The sequence below is a fragment of the Pinus tabuliformis genome, chromosome 1_2 (genome assembly GCF_031772625.1).
Source record: "Pinus tabuliformis cultivar Carrire ecotype Pingquan chromosome 1_2, CPIR1, whole genome shotgun sequence".
Taxonomy (NCBI): domain Eukaryota; kingdom Viridiplantae; phylum Streptophyta; class Pinopsida; order Pinales; family Pinaceae; genus Pinus; species Pinus tabuliformis.
This window is the reverse complement of record NC_142298.1, coordinates 337,670,427-337,696,502: the sequence shown is the minus strand read 5'-3', so window position 1 is coordinate 337,696,502 and position 26,076 is coordinate 337,670,427.

Here is a 26,076-nt window from a genome sequence, read left to right as displayed (position 1 = left end):
TGAATGGATTGAAGTAGCAGATGTCTACTTTGCATTTGTTAATGGCAAATGCAGTTCGATTGCTACTTCTAAGTTTATGAAACAAACAACAAGAGAAACACAAACAAACTAATTAGACAATCGTCCCCAGTATGGTCGCCATTTTGTTAACGGGAAAAGTGTCTATTCAGAATGACCCTATCCCACTAAGGTGTGACAGTGACCTTAGAAACAAACAGAGAAAACTACTTTTGTATTCTTCTTTATGAACTATAAACGAAGAGGAATAGGATGAACCACCCTGTGTCTTGCGCTAGTCCTTTGATCCAATCTCTCTCCTCTTTGACAGCTTCCAACTACCTGCTCCCTTACTTGCCCGGCTTCGCCAAATACCTGCAAGATCACAGAAGAAGGAAACTATACAAAGACATGGGTTTATATTCATAAAAAGCTTAGGATCAGATTTAAGCTAAACATACAAATGTAACAAACATCAATGATACACAAGCATGTAGGAGAAACTCAAATAGTTTTATTGATATAACAAGAAGATCCAGGAGGAGTTACAACCGATGATTCCTAATCCAGCATCAACCTCCCAGCAAAGAAGCCCCTCTTCACCTCCAACAAAGCATAAATCACCCAATACTCTGATATCTATCTCAAAACCAACAGAAATTCTTTGCAATGTACAAAATTCCAGCCTCTGGATCTCTGGGATGAGGGATCCATATATAGATGTATGCAAGGAGGATGAGTCAGCTTATGATTTGACTAGTGGCTTCTCTCTGTCAGTTCTTGCTTCCACTTGGAGACTGAGAGCCTCTTACTCATCCTTGGTCGAACTCAGTGAGGCAAGTGTCATTGGAGAAGATTCTGGAAGCTTCCATTGTCTTTCCACCTCGCGGAATGGCACTGCCATTTGTCATTTCCCGCTCAACGCACCCTGGTAGTGCATTTAGGTGCGTTGCAACGCACCTAGCTAGTGTATTTGGGTGCTATGCAACGCAACTAGCCAGTGGAGCAGCTGAAATGATCCTGATTTGACTGATTCTGAGCAGTTTCTGGTGGAGAACTTCTAGGAGAAGCTGTAATTTGTTGACCTTGTTCCTTTAGGGGTCGGAACAACACTTTTAGGGACTTAGGATCCCTTGGTTTATGGACATTTCATGCTTAGAGATGTAAGGCACAAAAATGTCTATAAAAAGGGACAATTGTTGGTCCCTAATGAAGGAACAGCAAAAACCAACAAGCAAAGGAAGCAACGCGAAGGTTGCGGACAAGGCTAAAGGCGAATCAGGAGGATTAGCGCGAGAAAGGAAAGGATGTCTGAAGTTAGAAATCAGTTGCGAATCCCTCAAGATCGGGAGACAACTGTAAGAAGAAAGGGGGGAATCTCTGTTATTATTGGAATTGTAATTTTAATTGCAGACTCTCGCTATTGAGTGAACACGGTCATATTGTAATGTTACTTACATTCGATGATTAATACATAATTGAAGTTGTTGTTCCCTCACGTTATCTGAAGTAACTTAGCAGTGTTCGCTGGTTGTTAAGGGCTCGACCTCTAGTGGATTTAACTGCTTTCATTGTGCCATACATTTCTGATTCTCGCAAGTGTGATGGTTTGATAGTTTTCTTGCTTTATATGATTTAATCTCCTTCGTTATTTATTGTTTTCCTGTGTTGACAAAATATCTTTGCTTTATATGATTTACAGCACTGTCGTTTGATTCAGTTTACCTTCATTGCAGATTGAGTTACTTTCGAATTGATTTAATCAACTGTAAAGAGTTTAATTATCGCTATTGGACTCTCAGATTGATATCATTGCTATTTGGATTATTTAATGAAGATTGAGTTTGACTTAGATTAAAATAAATTAAGAAGAGATCAGTTATTGCTACTGTACTCTCAACTGATGTTGTTTTTACTTGAATTGCTGTAAGATTTGATTTCGTTAGAGGATTGAGTTTTTTTTAATTGCAATTGGAATTTATTAGATGCATCTGTTTACTCTTGTATTAAAATATCTATACTACGATTTAGGAAACATTACTCTCTGAATTAATAGCAGCCACATACTGTGTACACTCTTGAAATAAGAGGAATTGTCTGGGTTGATAATTAATGTGGGATAATTAGGAGTTTTAAAAGGCACCTTTTATCAGCCAAAAATACCTACCTTGATTAAAACAAAGTTTGAATACTAATGAGCTCTTTTACATATTTATTTATAGAAGAGGGTAGCTACTAGCATCTCCCTAGAAAATAGGAATGTTTGCTTCCCATAACTTAAGAAGGGTGGATCTTGATCTTCATTAACTGCACTTGCTTGGCTTCCAATGACCTCGTCTTGCTCGGCTGCCAATGACCTCGAGCTGATGAGAGAGAGTGTGGTGATCTTGGGCTAACTGAAGGAGTTAATGAGGTGGAAAACCTCCTAGAATCTCTCCCTGTTGTCTACTTCAATCCCCTACATGGAAATTATCTCAAAAATGCTCAATTTCCTACAATTAAACCATATTAGACCACATCACATAGAAAAACATCTTTTACCCCTCTCACTAAGAATAATATAACAAAAATTGTAAATAAATGTGGGAAAGAGATAGTTCTAAATCTGGAGGATGGCATTATTACCCTTATTATGTACCTATTGATGAGCCTCATCACCATGCAATCTTGGTTGAGCTATGTTGGTGTCAGTTGTTTGGCAATGTCTGATGTGTCCAGCAATGTTGAAAAGTATGTTTGAATGTAGTCCACATTGAACATTGGGTGCATGCCAAGGAATGGGGGAATGTTGAGCTCGAAAGCATTGTCTCCCACAACCTTGGTGATGGTGTAAGACTCATAACAAAGTGATCAAATCTTTCAATGGGCTCTGTTAAGTCATTCTTTCTACAGATGCAACCAAACTTTGTCGCCCACCTGAAACTTATGTGGAACGTGATGTTGATCATGTCATTGTTTGTACTTAGCATTGGATTTATCCAAGATGTTGCGAACATACTAGTGGATGTGTTGGATGTGTTCAATACACTTAGTTTCTTTATCAACCTTGGACCATACAAGTTCATATTTAGCCTGTGTAATCGCATGAGGCATGGCAACATCAATTGGATTGTACATGTGCATGTGTTAGATGTGTTCAATACACCTAGTTTCTTTATCAACCTCGGACTGTACATGTTCATATTCAGCTTGTGTAGTCCAGTCCAACTTGGAAGGAGTTGCGGACCGTCTGATTCAGATTTATACAGAAGTGCAACAAATTATAGAGATAACCATAAACACAGAGATGCAGTGGAAATAATACTTCATTCCATTAATGTAAAACACTGAAATATGCTTACAAATAGAAATGGAAATAAACCAGCTAGCGCGATGGTAGCTTATCTCTGAGAAGAGATGTGGCAGCTACATGCCTCTGAACTGTGTTACAATGAGGCTTTAAGGCCTATTTATTGTTGAGAAATAATGGAAAACTCTTAACATCCCAAAACCTTACCCTAGAAGATGAAACACCAAATTGTGGGCCCCGTTTTGGGTAAGTTGGCACATCAACTTCCTGGGGTCGTAACTTTGGAACCCGATCTTCGTTTGATACGTACAATAGCTCGTTAGAAATATTTTTCCAAGCACTACAACTTTGGGAAGATAAGAATCAATCCATGGTCCCATGATGCTCCCAGTTTTCCAAAGAAAACGTTGTTTAGGGCCTCAAAACGGCTCCGGGAGTTTAGGACCCGAAAAACTGCTAAAAATAGTAAATTGTGCTACAATTAAGGAAACTGAAAAGCTGAAAGAAACAATGGTGGGGGTCCAAGTGGACTTGGTGGGCGGCCACCAATATCCACCTGGATCATTCCTCCCCCCTTAGGAAGCAATGGTCCCCATTGCATTGAGTTCCTCCATCTACAGAACTTGGTCCCTAGTGTGTTGTTCTATAACTTCTGATGTGTCTAGTAATCGTGGGAAGCTTGGTCGATGATGGTCCACATTGAACACTCAGTACAAGCGAAGGAATGGAGGAATTTTGTGCTCCAAAGCATTGTTTTCCATGGCCTTGGTAATGTTGTAAGGACCATGTCGGAGTGGTCTGAGCTTCTGATGGGTTCTGGTAAGGCGTTCTTTCCGCCGATGCAACCAGACTTTGTTGCCCACCTGAAACTTGTGTTGTACCCTTGTGGGTGAGGAGAAGATTTTCTTGTGTTCTTTCATGACCGTATCCCTCTATTCATGCTGCTGCGTGGAGGGACACTTCACGGGGGTCATGGATGTGGCTACGATCTTCCCCTTACCTTGGGATAAAACCACACAGAAAATGAATTTCCTAGTCTGGGAGATGATCTTGCTGCATTTCTTAGCAGAGATCAAAGAGGTGGCGGTAGGTGGGGCTGCCTCCGGTATCCTGTATAATGAATTACCCAAAGTAATAATAACAGCACGAGGCCTTGACTCATACACAGCATGTCTCCTCCACAAGTATGGCTGGCCAAATAGTACATCACAAACATCCAGAGGTGCAACATCACACAATACCTCATCAGTGAAGGGCTTGATGTTGTAGGGAAGGTGACACTGTTGCGAACTTGGAGATATCGTCCTTGGTGAATCCACCCGATATTGTACTATTGTGGGTGTGGTGTATTCGGTAGGCCCAACCGCTTCACGACCTCTATAGAAATTTCACCTGTAGAACAAACCGATATATGCAATGTCCTAAAGCATAATACTTGTTCTACTTCTACAAAACATTAAGCGGAAGCATAATCGAATTCATGAGCAACATCAAGTAGAAACATGCATAATTGATCAAGAGAAATAATCACACATAACACAAGATATATCCAGGGGAAAGCACCAGCATAAAACCCCAACCATGTATTATCAATCAAGTGGAGATCCTCAACCACATACAAAAAGAATCAGCTCAATAGCTATCCTGCTCTCTCTGTAATCAGAAGATGAAGATCATAGACTACCTAGGCCTCAATATATAGGCCACAAGTCCTCCAATCTCCTATAATATGTATTTCTCTTGGAAAGAGAACCTTCTGCATGCAAGGAATACTTACTAGAAATATCCAAGCATCTGATAGTACACTGTCCCACATCTGATCTCAACTGGGTCTCTGACAGAACTGACATGCAGTAGTTATCCATGAGTGAATCCTCAGTTATCTAAAATAATAGTTGTCACATGCATGCAAGCATTAACAAACTATATTTTATTATTTTAACAACTTGGTAAAATAATCTAACTGGACTTGACTAGTTAGAACTAAGTCAACTGATTCTCTCATTATAGAACTCATACTTATTACCTCAATCAGTGGAGGAAATTAAGGATAAATTCCTCAATCAATGGGACAACTCATGTGCATGCTCACAAAGACTTCAAATTCGAATTTCCTTAACTAATTAACTCAACTAAATTAATTAATTAATATTTCCAACGGTTGTTAAGACCAAAATTAATTTTACTTCCTATAGATAGACTAGGGACTGTTGTAAATAGGAAGAGACCTAGAAATGCTATTTTTAGAACTTTCTATTTTTAGCAGTTTCACCTCTCACCCAATGTGGCCAATGACCTCACTAGCCAATCTGCTATTTTTAGCAAGTCTATTTTTAGCACATTCTAAATTTAACATTTCTTGTTGCACATTTTTCAACACTCCCTCTCAACAAGAAAGGCTTTCTCTCGAACCCGATCCTGTAACTCTCGAATGTTCTGCATGCAACACATCTACGCGGTCCACTTGCTCCAACAACTCTTGGAACAAAAACACTCCCAACTGACCACTCTGTTGGGCTAGGAACATACTCTGATGTTGAAGCTCTACCTGTTGCTGACAAGTTCTCCCTCTCTGACATCTGCGCTACTGCAACATCTCCATGCATCTTTCACCATTGCACACCTCTCTATGCCACCTAGCACTGTGCAAAACACTTGTGCCTCTCGCATTGCTGCAGCCTGCTAGCTATGCGTTGTCTTGGGATTCCCTGCACTGTCTCTCTCTTTGCCGCTCCATTTGCATCTGTCTCTACCCAATCAGCTAATTCTTGCTACTCCACATCGAGGCTCCTGTAGCAAGGTCTCATCCAAGAGGTTAGGTACCTCAAGGATCCCGCCCCTCCTCCTTGGGACGATCACTCTATATCGCCCCACCTCCTACCTGGAGGTACGGCTGCATGTGATCCCTCAGCCCACCTAGCTCCAAGTTTCCCCCTACTGGAGGTCTCTACATGAGTAGATGTCTCTATTCGATCTCCTCCCAGCTTCCCCTATTGTGGTTGCTCCACAACCTCCTGAAGTTGTTGCACCAATCGTGGATCCTCCACAATTGTCTGAGACTTCTTCTGGCATTGCATGTTGAGAGGTAATATACCCTCCCTCTCATCCACCAAGTCTCCATCAGGTGCCTTGCTACTCAAGGCTTTGCATGCATCTTGAACCTCAAGAGCATATAGGTTCTTGACCCGTGAACCAATCTTCTTCACCTGTCTAGTGATGATTTGTCTAAGGAAAACCTTTCCCTTACTGAAGACTGCATCATAGCCTCTGTCTTCCAACATCACAATCAACACCAAGTTTCTCTTTAGTCCTGGTACATACTTGACATTGGTAAAGGTAAGGCGAGCTCCATGCTCCCTCTGAAAAATAATCGTGCCTACACTTGAGACACTATACTTCTCATCATTACCCATCGCAATGAGTATCTGGAGATCTTTCTCCTCCAAAGTACTGAACAAACTCTTGTTGCCGGTCATGTGGAAAGAAGCTCCACTGTCAAGAAACCAACCACTTCCCACCATGGATGAAACCATGCATGCGAAGAGTGTGAAATCCAACTCAAACTGTGAAGCAAGTGCCTCACCTTCATATCCTTCCCCGGTTCCCTTCTTGGATTTCCTTTGTGGACAATTTGTAGCATAATGGCCCACCTCATGACAATGAAAGCATCACAATTTCGATTTGTCAACCTTCTTCCGATCATTGGAAGAACTGGATTCAGAAAGAGAAATCTTCTCCTTCCCATTCTTCGCCTTACTTGCTAAGGCATAGTTCTCCTCATCATGCATGGATGAAGAACTGCCTCTGGTGCTCCGTCTGATCTCCTCCTGCATCAAATCCGACCATAGTCATTCCCAATCTGGTAGTTTCTCACTTCCATTCACCGAGTCCTGGTAGCTATGCCAGCTCTTAGGAAGGCCAAAGAGTGCTAGACTCACCATATCCTCATCTAATGTCACGCCCCTACACTTGCAAGCTCATCCCTACATGTGATGAGCTTGGTTAGATACATAGAGATCGTCTCATCCCTTTCACACTTGATCTTTTGAAGTTTATCCTTCAGTGACAGCTTCCTCTGATCACTGCTATTCTCATATAAATATTTCAATGTTTTCCACATTGCATGCGGAGTCACCTTCCCATGGAGGCTCGAGACAATGTGATCTCACACTCCCTCCAAGAGAATTCTCCTAGCTCTAGCCACACACTTCCTCCATTCCACCTGCTCAGTCTTGTCAATAGGGTTAGGGATTTCTTGATCAATGAAATCCTTAAGGCCATTATCTTCCAAAACTGCCTCCATGTGATCCTTCCAAGTTATATAGTTTGAGCTGCCATCAAGGGCATACTCAAGCCTCAAACCATAGAACGCCATCGATGAAATAGATGTGATAAGAACTTGAGATCTATATCCTGAATAATAAACTTCGAATTTATCCTGCTAGTATATTGTTCTTGCTTGATCACCTGTGCTCCGATACCATGTAGAAATTTCACCTATAGAACAAACCGATATATGCAATGTCCTAAAGCATAATACTTGTTCTACTTCTACAAAACATTCAGCGGAAGCATAATCAAATTCATGAGCAACATCAAGTAGAAATATGCATAACTGATCAAGAGAAATAATCACAAATAACACAAGATATATCCAAGGGAAAGCACTAGCATAAAACCCCAACCATGTATTATCAATCAAGTGGAGATCCTCAACCACATACAAAAAGAATCAGCTCAATAGCTATCATGCTCTCTCTGTAATCAGAAGATGAATATCATAGACTACCTAGGCCTCAATATATAGGCCACAAGTCCTCCAATCTCCTATAATACGTACTTCTCTTGGAAATAGATCCTTCTCCATGCAAGGAATACTTACTAGAAATATCCAAGCATCTGATAGTACACTGTCCCACATCTGATCTCAACTGGGTCTCTGACAAAACTGACATGTAGCAGTTATTCATGAGTGAATCCTCAGTTATCTAAAATAATAGTTGTCACATGCATGCAAGCATTAGCAAACTATATTTTATTATTTTAACAACTTGTTAAAATAATCTAACTAGACTTGACTAGTTAGAACTAAGTCAACTAATTCTCTCATTATAGAGCTCATACTTATTCCCTCAATCAGTGGAGGAAATTAAGGATAAATTCCTCAATCAGTGGGACAACTCATGTGCATGCTCACAAATACTTCAAATTCGAATTTCCTTAACTAATTAACTCAACTGAATTAATTAATTAATATTTCCAACTGCTGTTAAGACCAAAATTAATTTTACTTCCTATAGATAGACTAGGGGCTGCTATAAATAGGAAGGGACCCAAAAATGCTAGTTTTAGAACTTTCTATTTTTAGCAGTTTCACCTCTCACCCAATGTGGCTAATGACCTCATTGGCCAAACTGCTATTTTTAGACATGCTATTTTTAGCAGGTCTATTTTTAGCACATTCTATATTTAACATTTCTTGTTGCACATTTTTCAACAACCTTTGCTGAAATGAGGTTCTTTTGGCTCCCACTATCAACAATGAATTGCAGTGGTGAACCCTTCACCCACATTTGTGAGTGGAAAAGACGTTCCCCTTCCTCTAGGTCTTCGGGCTCTTTCTTCTGGATCTTTGTCGTGGCAACAGTGATGTTGGGCTTCGCATCAATGATCTGCTTCCCTTTGCCATTCCCCTTGTCGGGTTTTGACTCAAGGTCTGAACATGCATCTGATTCTGAAGCCTTCAACTCAGCCACCAACAAACACTTGGTCTAACACTCACTTGTGTTGTGAGTGGGGTTCTTGTGGAACTCACACCACTTTCTTGTGTCCTTCTTCGACTTTGTGGTGTTGTTCTTTTCTTACAGCTTCGACAGGTTATCTTGGGTCACCCCGCCTTAGCTATGTCCTTTGGTCTTCGGATTCGCAAATCCAAAATCTCGCTTCTTCTATTTGAAATTTTGCTCGATTTTGATAGCGTATCAGTATGCCATGCCGAGCGAGGAGATGTTCAGGAACTCCATCTCTTCCTGGATGTATATATGTAGGTAACCGCGATATTTGAGTACCAGATGCAGCTCAGAATCTTTGATACCCAACTGTGTGTGAAGCGTATGAAAAATTTTTGTGAACTCCAGCACATCTTGGTCCCTTCCCTGCTGCAGCATGGTCCACTTTATGTATTTGTCCTCAGAGCTTTTGACAGGGTAGTAATGCTCCTTGATGGCATCTCGGAATGAATTCCAAGTGGGTGTGGCTGAAAATAGTGACCCTGTACTTTCATCCTTCTACTCACAGTAGGTTTCCCACTAGTCCTTGATGTGGGGGGATGCTTTGAGAAGAGCGAAAACAATCTTTTCCCGACTCGAAAATTCATGAACAGAAAAATAACCCTCTAGCAGATTTAGCCATTTATCTACAGCAACTGCATCTATCTAACCCTCGAATATGGGGATTTCAAAATTAACTTGTACCTTAAAGGGCATGGCATTTCCAGAGTAGCTGCTGGAAGTCAATGCGTCGCCTCTGGGTAGCCGCTGAAGGATCTAGGAAAAGTTGTCCATCATCGCATTCCTTTGTCACTCAAGGGCTTCTTCGAGCAAGATTTTGATAGGATCTCCTGCCCCCTCATCTTTCTTTTCATCCACCATGGGAGGCCATTGGGATTTGCAAGGCTGGTCTTGCAAAGGTTCGAGCAGTTCAAGCCCTAACTCCTTATATCCCGACCTTGTTGGGGACATGCAAAGAAAAACAGAGAAAAAGCAGACCACTCTGATACCACTGATCTGGATTTATACAGGAACGCAACAAATTACAGAGATAACCATAAACACAGAGATGCAGTGGAAATAATACTTCATTCCATTAATGCAAAATACTGAAATATGCTTACAAATAGAAATGGAAATAAACCAGCTAGGGCAATGGTAGCTTATCTCTGAGAAGAGATGTGGCAGCTACATGCCTTTGAATTGCGTTACAATGAGGCTCAAAGGCCTATTTATTGTTGAGAAACAATGGAAAACCCTTAACATCCCAAAACCTAACCCTGGAAGATGAAACGCCAAATTGTTGGCCCCGTTTTGGGTAAGTTGGTACATCAACTTCCCAGGGTCGTAACTTTGGCACCCGATCTTCGTTTGACACGTACAATAGCTCATTAGAAAGATATGTCCAAGCACTACAACTTTGGGAAGAGAAACATCGGTCCATTAACCCATGTTTCTTGCAGTTTTCCCAAAAAAACGTCACTTAGGGCCTCAAAACGGCTCTAAAAGTTCAGGACCCGAAAAACTGCTAAAAATAGTAAATTGTGCTACAATTAAGGAAACTGAAAAGCTTAAAGAAACAATGGTGGGGGTTCAAATGGACTTGGTTGGTGGCCACCAATATCCACCTGGATCACCGTCAAACTATGGAGAGATCTATTATAGTTGTGTTGCCCATAAGGAAGGCTCTCATCCCATGTTCGTGGATGCTTGGAGTTGTACATGTGTAGTATGTGCACGATCATCTTTTTGATGATGTCTATCTGGCCATCAGTCTGGGGATGGAATGAAATCGACTTATTGAGCTTGGTATCCAATAATGACCATAGGCTCGACCAGGATGTTCTCAGGAACCTGTTATCCTGATTTGATATAATGTTTTGTGGGATCCCAAAATATACCCACACTCATTAAAATAAGATTTTGGAAGTGTCCTTTGCTGTGATACTCTTCTTGCAGGCTGCCAATATATCCATCTTAGAAAATATGTCCACTACCATAAATACATAGTCATTACCATGCTTGGGAAAAGGGGGGACAAACAAATAGTCCATGGAGATGGATTCCTAGGAATGGCTAGGAGTAGGAAGAGGAGTGTATAGGCCTTGCTTCTTGATGGTTGGCTTGACGATAGCATAGGCAGTGCAGGTTCTAATATATTTTCCAACATCCTATTAGATTTTTTGCCAATAAAAAACTTCTACAGTACTTCCACAGTTTTCTCCATACCAAAGTGCCATTCAAACTTAATTTAGTGCGCCTATCAAATCAGCTTGGCACGCTCACTTGAAGGGACACATAAGTGCCCCAAATAGCATAATAATTCATCCTGGAGGTGAAATTATGGTACTTTCATTCAATCCACTAGAATCTCATATGTGGTGGAAAACTTTGGATCATTTTTTATAATTGCAACCATCCAAAGGTCTCGTGGCCACAAGAATTGAGAACAATGGTTAGTGTTGCAACCGGGGGCCAACTAAGGCAATCTACAACATGATTGGTGCTTCCCTTCTTGTATTTGATGTTCAAATGGAATTGTTGCATATATGTGGACCACTTATGGTGGTGATTGTTCTTCAGCTTTACTTATGTTTGTATAAACTGAAGAGTTTGGTGATCTATGTGAATGACCATTTCCTTCCCCATAATGTAATTCTTCCATTGTCAGTAAGCTTTTATGGTGGAATACATATCTTTATCATAGGTGGGGTATTTCTTAATTGTATCAGAAAGAGTCTAAGTTTGGTAGGCCACCGGATGCCCTTGTTGGGTGAGAACTGCACCAATATCATAGTTGAAGGTGTTTGTTTCAATTCCAAATGGTTGTTGCATATTTGGCAATGTGAGTATTGGTGTAGAGAAAAGACAATGCTTCAACTCAACAAACACCTTCTGTTGGGACACATACCAGAAAAACTTTGCATTCGCTCTACCCTTGGTAACTTGACTCAAAGGCCAAGTGATATGAAAGAATCCCAACATGAACCTTTGATAAAAATTGGCAAGGCCCAAAAATTTATAAAGCTCTACTAGAATGGTTGGGGCTGGCCAATCCCAAGTGACTTGGATCTTAGATAGATCCACATGCACACCTTTCTCATCAATGATGTAACCCAGATATTGGACATGGCTCATGCCATAGGTGCATTTCTCCAAGTCAACACACAATTTGTGTTGTTGCAGGTTTTAAAGGACCTTTCGAATGTGTTGCAAGTGCTCTTCCAAACTCTTGTTGAAGATGATGATGTCGTCCATATATACAACCATGAACGAGTTGGCAAAGAGCCACAAGATTTCATCCATCAGCCTCATAAATGTTGCGGGGAAATTTTTCAAACCAAAAGGCATGACCAACCACTCAAAAAGGCCTTCCTTAGATTCGAAGGTGGTTTTCCATACATCTGTGGATTCTATTGGAACCTAGAGATAGCTCGAATTCAAACTCTCATTGAATTACTTGGCCCCCTTGAGATATTCAAGCAGGTCATCAATCCATGGGATTGGATACCTATTCCTAACAGTGATTTTGTTTGGTGCCTGATAATCAATTTAGAGTCTCTAGGTCCCATCCTTCTTCTGTACAAGTACAATCAAGATCCCACAAGGTGAAGAACTTGGTCAGATGTTCCCTTTTTGCAGCAACTCATATATTTTTTGCTTGATTTCTTCATTGTCCATAATAGATCGGCGGTATATCGTCCCATTGGGTATAGGTGCTTCGAGAGTCATATTGATTGAATTCTTGACCTGACAGTGCAAAGGTACCCTTGTGGGTGAGGAGAATATGTCCTTGTATTCTTCCATGACCTTATCCACCTTCTTCTGCTACATGGAGGAACCCTTCCCGGCACCTATGGGAGATGATCTTACTGCATTTCTTAGTAGAGATCAAAGAGATGGTGATAGGTGGGGCTGCCTCTTGTATCTTGTATAACTTACTGCCCAAAGTAATAATAATAGTGCAAGGCCTCAACTCATACATAGCATGATGCTTCCACAAGTATGGTTGTCCTAATAACATATCACAAACTTCAAGAGGAGAAACATCACACATTACCTCATCTATGAAGGGCTTGATGTTATAAGGAAGGTGACACTATTTGCTGACGTAAAGATCTCGTCCTTAGTGGAGCCACCTGATGGTGTATGGTTCTACATGTGGTGTGGTCCGTAGGCCCAACTATTTAGTAACCTCTATTGAGATGAGGTTATTTTGGAAACCACTATCGTTATTGAACTACAGCAGAGACCCCTTCACTCACATTTGTGAGTGGAAGAAATTCTCCCCTTCCTCTGGGTCTTTGGGCTCAATCTTCTAGACCTTGGTAGTGGCAACAGTGGCACTGGGCTACGCATCAATAATATGCTTTCCTGTTTCATTCCCCTTGTTTGGCTCTAACTCAAAGTCGAAACATGCATCTCGACCACTAGTGACTGCTTGGCATGACACTCACTTGTGTTGTGATTGGGGCTCTTGTGGAACTCACACCACTTTCCCATGTCCTTCTTCATCTTTGTGGTGCTATTCTTTTCTCACAACTTCTATGGGTTGCCCTATGTCACCCTGCCTTAGCTTTGTCCATTGTTCTATGGTTTGGGGATTCCTTTTCCTTTGCTTCATATTTTTATACACAAAGTATCACTTCTTTTGTTTATTTTTTTGGTCGTTCTTGAGAGCATATCAGTATGCGGCGTCAAGCGAGTAGAAGTCCAGGAACCCCATCTCATTCTAGATGTATTTGTGTAGACAGTGCAGTATTTGAGTACCAAATGCTGCTTAGAATCATTGATACCGACCTTTGTGTGAAGGGTACGAAAAATATTTGTCAACTCTGGCACGTCTTGGTCCCTTCCCTGCCACAGTGTGGTCCATTTTATGTACTTATCTTCATAGCTCCTGACAGGGTAATATTGTTCCTTGACAGTGTCTCGGAAATAATTTCAACTGGGTGTGGCTGAAAAATAGTTATGGTTCCTTATCATCCCTCCACTCATAGTAGGTTTCCCACTAGTCCTTGTCATCGGGGGTAGCTTTGAGGAGTGTAAAAGTAATATTTTCCCTTTTGGAAAAATCATGGACCGAAAAATATCTTTCGAGCAGATTTAACAATTTATCTATGGCATCTACATCTATCTGGAATTGAAATATAGGAATGTCAAAGTTCAGTTGAGCCTTAAATGGGGTGGTGCCTCTGAGGTGGATGTTGAATGAAAGATGCTTCACTCGTTTTTACCCATCGAAGGATCTAAGAAAACTTATCCATCATCTCATTCCTTTGTAGCACGAGGGCTTCTTTAAGCAACATTTTGAAAGAATATCCTGCTCACTTATCTTTCTTTTATGTTGAAAATGCAGCAAGAAAATCCTAATTTAATTTTTTCCTTGAATTAAATTAGGAATAAAATTATAATTCCACATCACAAGATAACTTGTACGAGTTAAATAAGTTAAATTGACTTAGTTGTCTCAGTTAATTCAATTTGATGGTCTAACTTGAGTCATGTAGAGTGTATCCTACTTTATAGGAGACCTGGTTGAGTTTATTTTGAATTATAATTAATTAATTCAATTTAACTGATTTAAAGTCAATTAAATTAGTTCCAAGTGATGGAGGAACTAGTAGGAGGTCAGACAGTGGGGTATTGCTTCATGTGTTCAACCAGTTAACTGATGAGTCACTCATAAATAACTCATGCATGTCAAATCTGAGAGTTACCCCAATGAGATTAGAGTTCAGGGATAGTGTACTATCAGTTGTATAATCATCTGAATTGTACAAGTGGTGCATGCAATCAGAGGAAGGCCTACGACGAATTATGCAATTCCAATTGAGGAATTTCCCTAATTAATAGGGGTTAGTTCCCAAGGAAACTTCGCAAGGAAATAAGGACTTGGACAAGCCAAAATTTGGTTAAGTAATGGCGTAGGCTTGTCTAGGAAGTTGTGAGATAGATAGAGATAGTGCAGAGGTTTCTCGGGCTTGAGAAAATCATTGTAATCTTCTCATATTTTCCAACTAATGCAATATATAGATAGTAGGATTTTTTAGCTATGGATTTCCCCGGGAAAGCATTGTGTAATTTGTTGGTTGAATTATTTCTCTTGTATGCTTCATGATTTCGCGATCGTTTAATTGTTTCCGTTGATGAGTAGAGTAGATTCAAGTTTATTGTTTTAGTAAATTACAATTATCATTTTGAATCTAAAAGTAATTTCTACATGGTATCGGAGCATAAATCACTCTAGAAGAGGAGAATATGAGTTTGTATTTTGCAGGTGAAATCAAATTTGTAGTATCATTCTTCAGAGTCAACAGCATATCGTTCTATGGATTGAGACTCGAATATGCCCTTGAGGGTAGTTCGAACTATATTGCTTGGAAGGAAAAGGTGGAGGCAGTGTTGGAAGACAATCGGCTTAAGGAATTCATAGACAAATATATTCCTAAGCCTCGATCAACTGATGCTTAAGATAAGGCAAAGTCGATAAAATGTGTTGCAAAGACGAGAAGGATTATCCTAGAAGGATTTCGAGATCATATTGTTTCGAACCTCCACGGTAAGGAGAATCCATATGCAATGTGGAAGGCCTTGATAAACATGTTTCAAAACATCAGTGACCAGAGGAAGTTGCCACTGAAGGACAAGCTCACGAAAATCAAGATGGAGAAGGGCGAAAAAATTACCAAAGTACTTGACCAAGTTCACCCAATGTCAAGATGAGCTTGGAAGTGTTGGTGTTACAGTTGATGAAGATGATTTGTTCATCCTAGCACTTCTAGGCCTTCCCAAGAGCTATCAAAGCTACCAGGATTCAATAAATGGGAGGGTTCAAGCTATGAGAGTGGGAGCGTTTTTGGTCTGACTTGGTGTAAGAAGAGATTCAACAGAACACCAGAGATGGATCCTCATCTAAGCATGATGATGAGAGAAATTGTGCCTTATCTAGAAAGGCAAAGAAAGGTAAAGGGAAGTCATCCCATTCTAAATCAAATTCTAATAAAGGTAGCAAGAAGAAGGACTTGTCAAAGATTAAATGTTTTAATTGTCATGATTTGGGACATATGCCAGGAAGTGTCTTCCCAAGAAGGCTGGCAAGAATCCCTCAGGAGGAGCGGAAGGTGAAGCTCTTGCTTTACAATTCGAGTTTGATCGTCGTTATTGCTTGCATGGTGACATTGGTGATGGGTAACGTGTGGTATTTGGATAGTGGAGCCTCATTCCATATGATCGGAAAAAATAATTCTTCAGTGACTTAAAGGAGAAGGACATCCAGATGCACATCGAAATATAAGATGATGAAGGGCATAGTGTGACCATCATCAATATTGTTACTTTTCAGAGGGATTCTAGTTCTCCTCTCACATTAAAAGATGTCATGTATGTTCTGAGTCCAAAGAAGAATTTGGTTTCGGTTTCTATGTTGGAGGACCATGGCTATGATGTGATATTTAGCAAAGGAAAGGCTTTCCTTTGTCACATAGCCTTAGCACAAGTGAAGCGGATAGGGATTCGGGTGAAGAACCTCTACAAAATGGATGTAGAATATTGTACTACCTTGAGAACAAAAGCAGATAAGGTGCAGAGCCGAGACATTGATGAGTTGTGGCATAGAATATTAGGTCACTTTCACCATGGAGCTTTGAAGATCGTGCAGCAAATTTCTACAGGAATTCCCAAGGGTTTACTAGAGCAGAGAGATACATGAAAAGGGTGTACATTGAGGAAGTACACCAAAGCCACCTTTCATGATAAGGATAGTCGAGTGCAAGTTGTAACACCCTCTGAGGACATCTACCCAAGTAATCGGCCAGCTGGGGTAAACATCCGATGAGAGGCCACTATGATATGATTTGACCTGTTAAGTCACGTTAAGGAAGTGGAACCAATTGGAAAACACCATATAGGCCTTCAACATCAGCATTAGGACCCTCAAGAACCATCCCAACCTTTCTACTAACCAACCCCTGGGTCCCACTGATATTTTGGACCACCTGACCCCCGGACGCTCCCATGCTATAGGCCAACCAGTGTCGAGGAGGCTCTAGATGCTCTCATCACAAGGCATGTGTTAACGGGAAAAGTTTCTACTCAGAACGACCCTATCCCACTAAGGTGTGACAGTTACCTTAGAAACAAACAGAGAAAACTACTTTCGTATTCTTCTTTATGAACTATAAATGAAGAGGAATAGGATGAACCAACCTGTGTCTTGCACTAGTCCTTTGATCCAATCTCTCTCCTCTTTGACAGCTTCTAGCTACCTGCTCCCTTACTTGCCCAGCTTCACCAAGTTCCTGTAAGATCACAGAAGAAGAAAACTACACAAAGACATGGATTTATATTCATAAATAGCTTAGGATCAGATTTAAGCTAAACATACAAATGTAACAAACATCAATGATACACAAGCATGTAGGAGAAACTCAAATAGTTTTATTGATATAAAAGAAGATCCAGGAGGAGTTACAACCGATGATTCCTGATCCAGCATCAACCTCCCAGCAAAGGAGTCCCCTCTTCACCTCCAACAAAGCATAAATCACCCAATACTCTGATATCTATCTCAAAACCAACAGCAATTCTCTGCAATGTACAAAATTCCAGCCTTTGGATCTCTGGGATGAGGGATCCATATATAGATGTATGCAAAGAGAATGAGTCAACTTATGATTTGACTAGTGGCCTCTCTCTGTCAGTTCTTGTTTCCACTTGGAGATTGAGAGCTTCTTACTCATCCTTGGTCGAACTCAGTGAGGCAAGTGTCATTGGGGAAGATTCTGGAAGCTTCCATTGTCTGTCCACCTCGCGGAATGACACTGCCATTTGTCATTTCCTGCTCAACGCACCCTGGTAGTGCATTTAGGTGCGTTGCAACGCACCTAGCTAGTGTACTTGGGTGCTATGCAACGCAGCTAGCTAGTGGAGCAGCTGAAATGATCCTGATTTGACTGATTCTGAGCAGTTTCTGGTGGAGAACTTCTGGGAGAAGCTGTAATTTGTTGACCTTGTTCCTTTAGGGGCCGGAACAACACTTTTAGGGACTTAGGATCCCTTGGTTTATGGACATTTCATGCTTAGAGCTGTAAGGCACAAAAATGTCTATAACACCCTAAAGTATGAGGCCGTTTATCGGGTGAAATGCTTTATTAGGAGGATCCGAAGTTCTTTCAATGCTGGGAGGAGACCTGTAATAAGATACAATACAATACATTATCTTCATACTGTTTTCATGATCTAGCTGAGGCGGGCATTCCCATGCTCAACTTTATAAATTCATTTTCATGTACATAGGACAGACAATCTTCTGATGGTAGACTGATGATTCTGATAGAGCCATCATCCTTTTGGTAGGATGATTATCTGTGCTGCAGTGTTGTACATTTCAATGTCTTTATTTTCCTGAATATATATCGCAGCCCGGATGGATGAAACTAGATCCGGGGTCTTCAATCTCGTCCGATCTTCACTGGAAGTACAAGTCGATCCATGTGAGAAATGTTTTGAAGTCGAACATGGAAAGACATCGCTTGATTACCAGTCAATGATGTAAACTGTTAACAAGCGCGAGAGGAATCACCGATAATGATGATGACCCTCAAGGTACTGCAGTACAATTCACGTGGTTTGAATAAAGGATTTGGTGTCGAACACCACGCAAAATCTTTCGGTCGAAGGTCATTGATGTATACCTGTCGCCGGAAGTGAGAAACTTGCCATTGAGGCATGCAAGCTTCAAAGTACTGAATGGGGTGTTCCTAGATCAACTTCTTGGATAATGAGCTGGTGTCGACAAGAAGCGATCCGTCAAAGGTGGGCCTTAATGAATCCCACATCAATGACATGGAACGGAGCAAATGATTTTGATGGAGGTGAAAACGATCTGATGATATATGGTTCAGGATGGCGGTCATGAAAGAATGAAGTATAATGTATGGTAGTGGATGGGACACGGGTGACTTCTCTGGATGACTTCTCTTGAACATGTCGGCGACACTTATATGATGGATTGGTAGCATTTACCGCAAATGTGGATGGTATGGCGTGACCATGGTGATGTGACCGGTGAATGAAACAACCCAACCCGACTCAGGCATGGAGTGGAAGTGTCATGTTCAAGAGCGACTTGCTACCAATAAAGATTCTTTGAGTTTTCTTCCCAATTTTTCCCCAGTCATTGCTGACCAGTACCTCTTTATTTTTGTCAAGCTTGAGGAGGATAACATATGCTTGTTCTATAATTTTCCCTTCGGGAAAACCCATCGCTATGTTTTAACGAGCCTAGCGATAGTGAAACTTGTTCTCGTCTAAAGACAAGTTTGTCGCTATTAATCTTTTTAACGAGTTTAACGACAAAGATAACTCGTTCCTTTTCATTTTTAGAGAGTCTGAAAAGGTACGTAAAGGTAACTCCAAAATTCCTTTTTCGTCATCTAATCCCTTAAGTCCGAAAAAGTATAAAACAATACAGAAGGGATGAGTTTTCGATAGTTTTAACGAGCCGAACGAAACAAGCGCTCGATCTTTTTGTGCAATAATCCCTCAGGTCCAAAAAGATTAAAATCTAGAGGAGGGATAGCACTTCCGGTCGTTTTAACGAGCTGGAAGGCCAAAACTCGGCAATCTTTTCATATTTTACGAGTCAGTTGAAAAGAGCTTAAAGAAGACTCGTCTTTTGAGGAACGAGTGATAAAAATGGGTAGCAGCTAATTCCAGGTAAGGCTTGGAATTTTTCCAATCACGGCAGTGTCACAAGGATGGCTAGTGAAATCACTCTTCGCAGCTGTTCCTCAAAATGGGTAAACAATCAAATGGAGGTGAATGATCGGCCAATGGAAAAGTGGAGGTGACGGTGAAAAAACGACCAAGGCTTTAATGGCTGAAATTTTACATTCACGATGGTTATTTACCGGGGAATAGTTCATTTTTTAACGAGCTTGAACGCGGGTGGAAACATTTGCTCATGTCTTATGTTTATTTTTTAACGAGCTTGAACTATGCGCTAAAACTGCTCAATTAGATGGTCTTGTTTTGATTTTTTACCATAAATAGCTTTGTCCTTCCAAAGATAGTACTGTATTTTTCAACTGCTTCATCAAACTAGTCAGAAATGAACAATATTTGCTTGAAAATGAGATTAAAACGCTAATATTTTACTTTGAACTATGTAAAAGCAATCAAAAAGTGTTTTTTACCTCTCATTTTACCATTTCATTTGAACTTGGTTTGTTGGAGCTTTGGAGGTGCTTTTCCCCCTCGATTTGCATCAGTTGATTTCGGGAGCTTCTGTGGACGATTCTCGGCGCCGTCTGGACCAGGTAGGAGCTAAACCTGAGCTCTTTCATTTCATGGTTTCCTTTTTGCATTTTGTGCTTTATTCCCTGCTTTTCTAAGCCCCTGGGGTTTGAGGGATTCGTTCTGCCATCAACGCACCCTTAGTACATCGAAACCTACACTGAATGCTGGCCTGTATGAAGGTAGTTTGACATTCAATGCACCTGGAACACTGCTGTAGGTGCGTTGGGCGTAGAAAGGGAATTTGTTGCACAGTTTTTGATGGAATTTTTGCCTGTTTCTCATCAAAATCAGGATCTAACTCCTCTCTTGTTTGTTTTTTCAGAGATCTCGGAGCAAGATGACCCTTACATGGCGAGAACGAGAACATGAAGAAGAGGACATCATTGCCCTACATGATCCAGTTACAGTGAACGCGCTGCGGAATTGTGGCCTGCTGAAGTTCTTTCGCATTTCTAGCATGAGACAGCAGATCAACCTACTGCAGTATTTTCTCGATGCTTGGGATCCTATCAATCAAGTTTTCCAGATTAGGGACAAATCTATCCCCTTGACTGCAGTAGACATCTATTTCTTGACTGGCTTGTCGAGGCGGGGTGCCCCCATCTCTTTGTCAGGTTCAGCCCGAGGAGGTGATTCTGTGAGAGATTATGTCCGCCAGTATTGCAGGGAAGGATCTCAGCCGAGTAAAGACGGCAAGATCAACATCCGTGATGTCACTGACAGGTCCCTTAGGACTATCCTATTTACTTTTGGTAGGATGGCCGGTAGTGCGTCTCTTCATGTATCCAACAGATCCTATATGCAGCATGCCTTGGAGAAGATACCACTGATGCAGCCGCAGTACATTGCACTCGATTTGCCTTCTCCTACTGAACCACGTATGCAGAGATGGGTTGACCATATGTCTAGGCATGCTGGCCAGTCTCAGATTTCATTTTCTGATACCTTCTTCAGGTGGTTTGATCGTCAGGAGATGGTTTATTCCGAGTATCCATATGCTGGCATGGACTTCTGGGGTGATCCCGATTTGGTACTGCCGGACGGCGAGCAGTGGGGTGCTATTGGTAAAATCTTTGACCATATTGTTGTTTACTGGTTTTGTTTATAATGTCCTTGTGCTTTATTCTATCAAGACTTTAATCAAACTCATGTGTACATGCAGATGTTGGTCCTGTTCGTCCAGTAGTTCGCCTGAGAGTAGCAGCTGTTGCCCCAGCAGGAGAGGCCGCCGGAAGAGTTATTCTTCGCGACCTCGATGTGGCCGAGACACTCACAGCTGTGCAAGAGCAGGTTGAGAGCCTTACTCTCGGTATTCCAGATGTGAGGATCGACGAGCTACCTTTGTAGTTACAGCGGCACACTACTGGTGTGCCCAGACGATGGACTCGTCTCTTACGCATGATCGCACAGGCTGTGACTTGCTATCACGAGCATCATTAGACTAGGGTGCCCCCTAGAATTTTGAGTTTTTGGGTCGTGTGACTGATTTTGTCTTGGTTACAGAACATTATGTGTAAACCATAAACAGCTATATATATATTTTTGATTTTCGGGGTTTTATTTTGGTTGAGCTATATGATCCACATGTAAAACATTGATGGTGTGTTTCTTTTTATAAATGTTGCAAATGTCTATCTAACACATAGTTTGCTAATGAGTCGGTTAATGTGTTTAAGTTTCTGGAAATATTTTGGTATTGAATAAGATCAAATTGTCTTTCCAAAATCTTAACCTTTAGGAACATGCGATAAATAGTTGGGTTTCGGATGGAATATATACCATTGAGTTGTAGTATTACGAGTTGTGAGTTTAGCCTGACAATTAGTCGGCGTATACCATGGGTGATGGCATCAGAGAGAAGTTCTATCAACGCGCTATACTCAGCGATGTTATTCGTTGATTGACCAATACATACACCTCTGAAACTTACTAACTCGCCGCTTGGATCAAAAATGGCCCAGGCTGCGGAGGACAGGTTCCGCGAACTACGACTCGCTCCGTCGGCATATCCAACACATGGATTCAATAGGTTTGACATCTGCAATAAATGTAAAAAGGTGGATTACTCGACCAAAAAAAACACTTTAGTGAAAACAAAAATATAACAAAAGCACATTGGTTACTATTTATGCATAGTAACGCTTGAGGTACAACCCATTATGAGGTTGCGCCAGTGGAATTCCGTCATAATCCATTAACTCGTAGGCTCCTTTTGCTAACACTTGTTTAACAATATAGGGGCCCATCCATAAAGACTTAAATTTACCTGATCCCAATTTATCAGATTCTTGGTCATAAAGCAAGACCAAGTCACCTTCCGAGAAGACACGGGGTTTGACATTTTTGTCGAACTGCACCTTGATTCGTTTCTTATGGGCTTCGTTAGCCAAAGCGGTGTCACGACGGGTTTCATCCAATTGGATTAATTCCAAGAAACGAGCCTCTTCTTCTGAAGTTCCGGGGAGGAGATCAATTGCGAGTTTGAGAGACGAGATTTCACACTGGACTGGTAAGACTGCTTCCAGGCCATATACCAGTTGGAAGGGTGTGAACCCGGTTGCATTCCTTACCGATGTTCGGTAAGCCCACAAGGCTGAGTACAGGATTAGGTGCCACCTTCTTTTGTGAACTTCGATCATCCTTTGCAACATGCGCTTCAGGACCTTATTGATCGCTTCAACTTGTCCGTTGGCTTACGGATAATACGGAGTAGAGCTATCGTGAGACAACCCTAGTTTGGCAGCTAATTCGACCATCATGTGATTGCGAAAATGCGATCCATGATCTGTGACTATAGCCTGTGGTACGCCAAATCTGGCGACTACATGATTGAAAAAGAAGAGGGCAGTTGTTTCACCAGTATTGTCTAATGTAGGCATCGCCTCGACCCATTTGGTAAAATAGTCAACTGCGACTATGATATACCCATGCCCCCTGGTCGAGGTGGGGTTACATGTCATGAAATCGATGCCCCATTTGGCGAACGGCCCAACAGCAACTATTGGCTGTAGAGGTGCGGGTGGTCTTCTGGTTTTGCTATCAAAAATTTGACAAGCATGGCAACTTCTGACTGCGGTTATGCAATCTTTGAACATTGTTAGCCAGAAGTATCATGCTCGTAAGATTTTTTGTGTTGTAGCATATCCAGATTGATGCCCCCCACAAGCGCCTGAATGACACTCATTCAGGGCTTTTTCGGCCTCCTCATGGGTGAGGCACCTTCTCAGAACTGTATCGATACCACGACGGTAAAGTGTATCACCAACGATCATGTAGTCTTTTGCATGGTATCGAATACGTTTTTGTTCGGAGTGTAAGGTGTTTGGCCTAAATTTTTGGGTTTGGAGATAAATTATTATATCTCCATACCACTCATTGCTTGTTGATATCAGAAACAAATTCTCATCCACGATTGATTCTTCGGATGTTTCATCGTTGGACGACGATGGGAGATCGCATAATAGTTCTGCAAAAACTAGAGCTTTCTTTGACTTGGATTTTACAAATTCCAGATCAAACTCTTGAAGGATCGCTATCCATTTTGAATATTTTCCCCCCAGCAACTGTCGCGACAATATATAAGTCATGGGGTTGCAATCTGACAGAATGGTAGTTTTCCGAAAGAGGACATAGTGTCGAAATATTTGTATCGCTTGAACAGCTGCAAGCGCTAGTTTTTCAACATAAGAATATTTGCTTTCTGTATCATTTAAGTTCTTACTTAAATAATATATGGGATGTTCGATTCCATCGACTTCTTGAACTAAAACCATTGCGATGGTTGTATCTGCTGCAGCCAGATACAGGTTAAAATCTCTTTGATAATCGGGGGCGTACATTAATGATGCTTTCATTAGGGAATCTTTTAAAGCATCAAAGGAAGCTTGCGCAACCTGATCCCAGACAAAGGGTACCTCCTTTTTCAAAAGACGTGTATAACCTTTAGCAAGTTCGGCGTAATTTGGAATGAATCTCCTCATAAATTTTGCTTTCCCTTGGAGTTTCTGAATCTGAAGCAAATTTGAAGGTGGAGGCAAATTTATGATTGCCTGGACCTTACACGGGTCGAAACGAATCCCATCCTTGGAGACTACAAAGCCAAGTAAACGACCAGAACTGACGCAAAATACACATTTGTGCGGATTGAGTCGTATCTTGTAGTGTCGGCAACGTAGAAATATCACTCTTAAATGCTGCGGATGATCAGTCCACTTTCGCGAATGAGCCGGAAGGTCGTCGAGGTATGGTTGAATGATGTTTTTGATGTCATGGAAGGCATAATTCATTGCCCTCTGAAACGTCGCCCCTGCGTTCTTTAAACCAAAGGGTAATTTTCGATATGCGAATGTGCCCCATGAACAAATGAATGAAGTCTTTGACTGGTCCTGTGGGCGGATATTTATTTGATTATACCCAGAGAATCCATCCATGAATGAAAAGATTTCGCATCCGGTGCATTCATCAATTATCTGGTCGATGAAGGGTGTAGGGTAGTTGTCTTTTGGACAAGCTTGATTTAAATCTCTATAATCGACACACACTCTAATTGTCCCCTGTTTCTTCATAACAGGGACAATATTCGATACCCAATCGATTAGAGGAACCGGGTAGATGAAACTAGCATGGAGAAGTTTTTCAACTTCTGCCTTAATGGCAGCGGCTTTCTTGGGGTGCACCTGCCTTAGCCGATGTCGTACTAGTTTGACATCTGGATACATCTTAATTTCGTGTTCAACGATACTCGAGTCGATGCCTGGAATTTCACTGTATGACCAAGCAAAGACATCTTTGAATTCGCGAAAAAGAGCGTTATATATTTCCAGTTCTGAAGGAGAACGACATTTGCCAACATAAATATTCTCTACAACATCTGTTTTAGTCGAGATATTTATGGCTATAGTCTCTTCAATGTTGGATAAGTTTCACTCGGAATCCACCGTATTTACAGTATTTGAAAGAAAATCAAAGACTGAGGGATGATAAAAGTCATTTTGAGTCTCTTCTTCACAATCCGGAAGAAGGGAACGATGGTGGGAATCATTCCATGGTGCTCCTTCAATTACCATAGCTTGGAGAATTCCTTCGTCAGTGACATGCACTTGCGACCAAGGATCTGAAGAAGTACCATATTCTCTAGATCTATCTATCCAAACGCTTGATGAGCGTTGATTTGGGTTTGCCTCCCATGCTAGAAACATTGATTGCTATAATATTTCCATTGGGCTTGGGGGCAAAACCACTGCATGATCCATGTCGATATCGTTTCTTGATATCTTTGTGGAAGATATCATGTTGCAGGTTCCTACCGACGCTACTTCCGCCAGGTTGATTGGAGGTGGAAGAGTGAAAGTTCCCATTAGTATAGGATCTTTTAGTAGGCCTACTCCGATATTCTGAAGCGAATGGGGATTTCCATGGATCATGGGAATGCTTCGTGTAACTTGAGAACCATTGGGGAGGAAGTTTTGTTGATCGATGATTGTAATTCCTCCTTGAAGAGAAATGCAATCTTTCTAAAATAGGTCGACACAACAGCTGCCATGGCATATATCCATGGTCTTCTTAGTAGGATGTTGTAATCAAGATTCCCATCGATGACTTCAACATCTATTTCTACTGTTTTTCCCCCTAGTTCAACTTTCAAGTTATTTAGGATACCATATGGGGTATATGTCCTTCCGTCGAATGCTTTTAATGTCATCGCAGACCGCGACAAGGTTG